Here is a 7,001-nt window from a genome sequence, read left to right as displayed (position 1 = left end):
TACCATTCTATTTTTGGAGCACTGTTATTTTTGGAGGTAAATGCTTACTTTTCAGGAAGCAGGGAAAGTAATGCCTTTAATATAAAAATTTACACTGCGTCAAATGGGTGGGATCTCACAGGTAAGGTCAGGTAAAGGAAGAGCTCTTGTTTCTAGAGAAAGGGACTGCTTTTGGAGAGCTTTCTTAGAGAGATGAATATAAATAGGCATTGAAAAACAATCCCCAAATTATTTCTTATCAAATTCATTTAAAAAATTGGTTGCAAATTGCATGCAATCATACATATATAAGATTGGACTTAAAACAGTTTTGGCTTAGGGATGCCTGGGTTGCTCAGTCGGTTAAGCGTCTGCCTTCGGCTCAGGTCATGATCCCAGAGTCCCGAGATAGAGGCCCGCATTGGGCTCCTTACTCAGCAGGGAACCTGCTTCTCCCTAGGCCTGCTGCTCCCCCTGCTTGTGCTTGCTCTCTCTATATATAATAAATAAAATCTTAAAAAAAAACAACAAAACCAAAGAAACAGTCCTTTCTGCCCATGGATGCCACCGAGTAAGCATCATTAAAGTCTCCCCTCCCACTGCTGTCATGTCTAAGTCAGAGTCTCCAAAGAACCTGAATAGCTGCGGAAGCTCTTCATCGGAGGTTTGAGCTTCGAAACAACCGATGAGAATCTGAGGAGCCATTTTGAGCAATGGGGAACGCTTATGGACTGTGTGGTAATGAGAGATCCAAACACTAAGCACTACAGAGGCTTTGGGTTTGTCACGTATGCCACTGTGGAGGAGGTGGATGCAGCCATGGACGCAAGGCCACACAAGGTGGATGGAAGAGCTGTGGAACCAAAGAGGGCTGTCTCAAGAGAAGATTCTCAAAGACCTGGTGCCCACTTAACTGTGAAAAAGATTTTTGTTGGTGGCATTAAAGAAGACACTGAAGAACATCACCTAAGAGATTATTTTGAACAGTATGGGAAAATTGAAGTGATCGAGATCGTGACTGACCAAGGCAGTGGCAAAAAGAGAGGTTTTGCTTTTGTAAGATTTGATGACCATGACTCTGTAGACAGGATTGTCATTCAGAAATCCCATACTGTGAATGGCCACAACTGTGAAGTAAGGAAAGCCCTATCTAAGCAAGAGATGGCTAGTGCTTCATCCAGCCAAAGAGGTCGAAGTGGTTCTGGAAACTTGGTGGTGGTCGTGGAGGTGGTTTTGGTGGGAATGACAACTTTGGTCGTGGAGGGAACTTCAGTGGTCGAGGGGGCTTTGGTGGCAGTCGAGGTGGTGGTGGCTATGGTGGCAGTGGGGATGGCTGTAACGGATTTAGTAATGATGGAAGCAACTTTGGAGGTGGCGGAAGCTCTAATGATTTTGGCAATTATGACAATCAATCCTCAAATTTTGGACCCACGAAAGGAGGAAATTTTGGAGGCAGAAGCTCCGGCCCCTATGGTGGTGGAGGCCAATACTTTGCCAAACCAGGAAGCCAAGGTGGTTATAGTGGTTCTAGCAGCAGCAGGAGCTACGGCAGCGGCAGAAGGTTCTAATCACTGCCAGGAAACAAAGCTTAGCAGGAGAGGAGAGCCAGAGAAGTGACAGGGAAGCTACAGGTTACAGCAGATTTGTGACCTCAGCCAAGCACAGTGGTGGCAGGGGCTCGCTGCTACAAAGAAGACATGTTTTAGACAATACTCATGTGTATGGGCAAAGAACTCGAGGACTGTATTTGTGACTAATTGTATAACAGGTTATTTTAGTTTCTGTTCTGTGGAAAGTGTAAAGCATTCTAACAAAGGGTTTTAATGCAGATTTTTTTTTTGCACCCATGTTGTTGATTGCTAAATGTAATAGTCTGATCATGACGCTGAATAAATCTGTCTTTTAAAAATAATAATAATAAAAAAATAAAAATAAACCAATTTAGGCTTAATAAGACTAGGGAAACAAAGTGGGTTTATATATGCAAGAACAAGAATTTCCTTTAAAATCAAACAAAGAAGTCATATTTGAAATTACCACTAGAGGGCAGAAAATGGGGAAAAGGAGAATAAGAGCGGGCAGGTTTCTAGAATCAGAATTCTCAAGCTCTTGGAACCTCTGAAAACAACTGTAATAATAACAAGAGTTAATATTTATAAAGTGCCTACTGTGTGCTGCCCAATTTTTTAAATTTCTATTTTGTAAATGGGGAAATGGGTTAAATAACTTGTTCAAGGTCACATAATAAGTGAAAGGTAGCACTGGATTCAAATCCAGACAATTTGACCTTGAAGTCTTTACATGGAATCACAACCTCTTTCCATGGATGACAGTCTCTTTCATTTGGGTATACTCTATTAAAAAGAAAAGTGTGTATAATCATCCTCTGAACTGTGAGAGAAAGCAAGATAAATGTTCTAACTTGCTTCTACTGTGTTACCTGACAAACTAGGAATTTTGTGGGTGGTCTCATATACACACATTGGAAAACAAAAGTCTAAAAATGTGTTTTATTAATGCTGCAAAATGCCAACACTATGAAGTTTTCTGAGTCATCTAAACTAACAAGCAGGACCTGTGATGGTATCATTATTAACAGTATAAAGGGGAGGTTGAGCCCACAATGAAAGAGGAGCTGCATTAACCCAACAGAAGACCAGAGGCCCCAGCTTGTCCTTCAGCCACATTTGTGCCATGAGGAGGAGGGGTGCAAATTAAAATAGAATGGGTGAGTCTTGATTGTTAAGACACAAACTCTCTAAACAAACAAACAAACAAACAAACAACAACAAAAAAACACAAGCTCTCTGCACTCCATCCCATTTCTAAACACCAGTTGAGCACAAGGTGGAACCTGAATTTGGCCCCCTGCCTCGGCACATATGATTAGCAGAGGTAGCTCATACTCTAATACCAGCGCCCGGGAAAAAATCAGGAGACTGTCATTTCACTGCTATCAAAGAAAAGCAGCAAACTGAAAACCAAAGTCAGCAGGATTAATAGACCAGACAGAATAAGGGTCTAAAATATGCATGATTAATATTTTTAAGGAGATGCTATTTTATTTTCAATCAAAATTCAATCAAACATTTTTGGAAGAACTTAGTAATTTTATTTAAAAGCATATACAGAAGAATAAAGACTCATGAATACTTCAGGCATTTTTATTTTTAAGAAAGAAAAGAATAAAAACACATCCTGCTAGGTATGACATAGTACAAAGCCATATTAATAATAATAAGAATTGTGGTAGTTATCACAAATAAATTATAAAGCATAAAGCAGAGCTCAGGAATATATATATGCACACACTATTATAAGCACATATATAAATGTGTTGTATGGTATAGCTGAACTGTAAGGGTGAGTGCAGAAAAGTCGGATTGTCTGGTAGATGGCATTGGGAAAATGATAGAAATCCAAAAAATTACATTGGAGCCATAACTTATATCATAAATAAGATACTCCAGAAACAGTAAACATGATAATAAAAAGTAAAATTACAAAAAGAAAAAAATTCAGGAGAATGTATGTGTTACCTTGGAGTAGTGGAAAATCATATTGATTAAAACTCTAGGAGGACAAACCACAAAGGAAAGAAAAAAAAGAGACAGAGAGAGAGAGAAACAGGGAGAGAATAAGGATTTAACTACATTAAATTAAAAAGCTACTTTAATGGACAAAAACGACAAAGTTAATAAATGGTTGATAATCTGGGAGAAGATATTTGCAATGAGTAAAATAAACAAGGGGTCGGCATCTAGAATATGCAAGGAATTCCTAAAAATCAAGATGGAAAAGATAGGAAATCCAGTTTTAAAAAAGGGGCAATGAAGAATAGTAGACAATTTCCACCCAGAGAAAACTACATGGCTAAGAACTCTGGGGAGAGTTGCTCAGTTTCCCTTATAAGCAAAGACAGGCAAATGAAATTAACCATGAGATAGGACTTTACTCCCATTAGTTTGGCAAAGTGTTGAGAGCTGGACACCACCAAGTATTGGTAAAGCAGTGGGAAAGGGGGTATAAATGTGTAACCACTGCAGAGAGCAAGGTGACTTTATAGAGTAGAATTACTGTGTACAATTTGTATGTTAACTGTATTTCAATAAAAAAAAAATTTAACAAACAAACCCTAAAACCATGTATAACTTATGCCCTGGTGATTCCACGCCTGGGTGTTTCCCAGAGAACCTTCTATACAGATCCATAAGGTGACAGATATGAAGACATGTGTCCATTACTCCATTGTTTCGATAGCAAGAAATAAGTTCAACCTTGCTGTTCTTGCCAAGAGGATGAATAAGAAAGATGGTACAGGAGACTAGGAATACTAGTGTCGCGGATAGAAGCATTGACCTAGATGCATTTGAAGAACATGGAGAGATTTTTAAAATAATGTTGACTGAAAAAAGTAAAAAACAACCAGACTGATAGAATACAATCTTTTAGTTAAATTCAAGACACCTGTGCTCCCAACATACAATTTGCAGAGTACAGGTAAAACTTGTTTTATTGGGCTTCGCTTCATTGTGCTTTGCAGATATTGCAGTTTTTATAAATTGAAGGTTTGTGGAAACCTTTGTGTCCAGCAAGTCTATCCAACAGATCCAACAGCATTTGCTCACTTCATATCTCTGTGTCACATTTTGGTGATTCTCATAATATTTCACTTTGCATTATTATAATGAAAATTTTGAAAAACAAATTGAAAAATTTGTTATGGTGATCTGTGATCACTGATTATGACTCCCTGAAAACTCAGAGGATGGTTAGCTTTTTTGTTGTTGTTGTTTAACAATAGAGTATTTTTAAATTAAGGCATATACATTTTTTAAGACAGAATGCTATTGCACACTTAATAGATATGGTGTAGTGTAAACATAATTTTATATGCACTGAGAAAGCAAAAAAAATTCATTTACTTGCTTTATTGAGGTGGTCTGCCGTGGAACCCTCAATATGTCCCAGGTGTGCCTGCATAGGGGCGGAAACTGTTTTCCCCCCTCTCCGTCTTAGTTTCATTGACTGGGGCCCTAGACATTAGACTAACAAAAGACAGAATAACAAGAGAAAAACAGAAGTTTATTAACCTGTGCATCCTGTATACTTAGGGGAACAGCCAGTGATGAGTGACTTGAAAGAGGTCGTTAGAAGTTGAACTTATATAGCATCTTAACAAAAAAGCCAATACAATTTTGGAGAAGTGACAAGACAAAAGAAAAGGACTTTGAGCTTCTGTGGCACAAATTGTGGGAAGGCAAATCTAGGGGGAAACTAATGGTAGGTAAGACCTAGTTGTAGCAAGATTTGTGTTGTAGATTCCTCTGGTGCTGTCTTCAGGCTAATAAGGCTTTGGAATTGTCCTCTGTGGTTAACATCTTTTCTTCCTCGTAGAGAGGGTGAGGGGTCACCTTTATAAATTGATGTCCTGCTTTTAGGCAAATAGAGGGAAGGTGGAGAACTTTTCTTATTTCTGCTTCTTCTCTACTTACCTTCAGCTCAAATAATCCTTATGTTAAAGTGGCATATTTAGGAATGGATTATTCTGCTACTCTTCAAGGGATTATATATGTATTTAGGAACAGATATCCCTCAAAGTGCTTAGGCAGTGAGGTGGGAATTGGGATGGAGGCAGGACCCAGGGATAAAAGGGATAAGTAAATATAAACCAAGAGAAAGTTTGTATGCACTGATAACACTTTCCAGAGTAAAATTTACCCAATTTCTAACAACTTAAGTTTTTAAAAAATAAGAAAAACACAACAGTTCAAAAAGAGGGATATGGAAAGTTCTAGAAGAACCTTGTTTTTAATGTAAATTAAATTCACATTTATATGAATGTTTGTAAGTATATAAAATATTACTAATTTATTTTGGAAATTACTGTTGAGGAAGTACTTTGAAGAGGAATTTTTGCCGTGTATATTAATTTAAAAATTTATGTTTGAGGTACTGGGCAGAAGGACCTTTGGATTATGACCCAAGAGCAAGATAGTTTGTATGACTGTGGAAAGCCAGAGAGCATGGTAGACATGGTGGAGATGCCTTTTCTACCGTGCAATTTCTAAGTCAATATACTGACATCTGAATTATAAAAATTAACAAGATAAAACTGTAGGGGCCCAAGGCAGGCTGCCCCCAAATGTGCCACAATGGCGTATTGATTATTTTGAATCGAAGCTACTTGGGAAATAGCCAGTGCAAGGACATTCAGACTCTCCTCTGCTGCCGGAAAACAGGAAATAAATCTCTCATATGAAAGGTACCTTCCCAGGGGCACCTGGCTGGCTCAGTCGTTAAGCGACTGCCTTCGGCTCAGGTCATGATCCTGAGGTCCTGGGATCAAGCCCCACATCGGGCTCCCTGCTCAGCGGAAGCCTGCTTCTCCCTCTCCCACTCCCCCTGCTTGTATTCCCTCTCTTGCTGTCTTTCTCTCCCTCTGTCAAATAAATAAAATAAAATCTTTAAAAAAAAATTAAAAAAAGAAAGGTACCTTTCCTGTATTAAGCAGGAAAATGACATCCTTATCACCAAAGATAGGGAGTTTAAAGCAGAGAAAGCTGTAGAAACAAACTTTGTTACTTTTTACTAATCTATTACCTCAGTCCAAATTCCACTTAGAATTTCTTACTAATGAAAACTCCCACACTGTTTCCTTTATTCTGTCAAGTCCTCCCAAATTTATTGTCCCTTTGTCTAAAATGTATAAAAACTGCCTTGGTCATTTCTTCGGGTCTCAATTTCATCATTGGACCTCTGTGCATACATAGTAAAACTTTTTTCTCCTGCTACTCTGTCTCAGGTCAATCTAATTACTACACCAGCTGAAAGAATGTTGGAGGGTAAAAGGAATTTTTCCCTTCCCCTACAAAACCAAAAGCAGAAAAAAAGGAAAGGGACTAATTCATAAAACAATGCAAAACATTTCAAAATCCTTGAGTTTTAAAGAGAAATGATTGGTATTCTTATTGCATCTATAGGACACTGTGAAGGACACAGGCTCCCTGTGATGGAAATAT

General features: G+C 38.4%; 1 pseudogene; it reads right to left on the bottom strand.

The window, feature by feature from the left end:
• Positions 1–1,144: 1,144 nt before the first annotated feature.
• Positions 1,145–7,001, bottom strand: part of LOC116639079 — a 27,000-nt pseudogene continuing 21,143 nt past the window's right edge.

The sequence above is a fragment of the Phoca vitulina genome, unplaced genomic scaffold (genome assembly GCF_004348235.1).
Source record: "Phoca vitulina isolate PV1807 unplaced genomic scaffold, GSC_HSeal_1.0 scaffold17, whole genome shotgun sequence".
Taxonomy (NCBI): domain Eukaryota; kingdom Metazoa; phylum Chordata; class Mammalia; order Carnivora; family Phocidae; genus Phoca; species Phoca vitulina.
The sequence above is the reverse complement of the archived record's forward strand: the minus strand, read 5'-3'. Positions and strand labels throughout refer to the sequence as shown.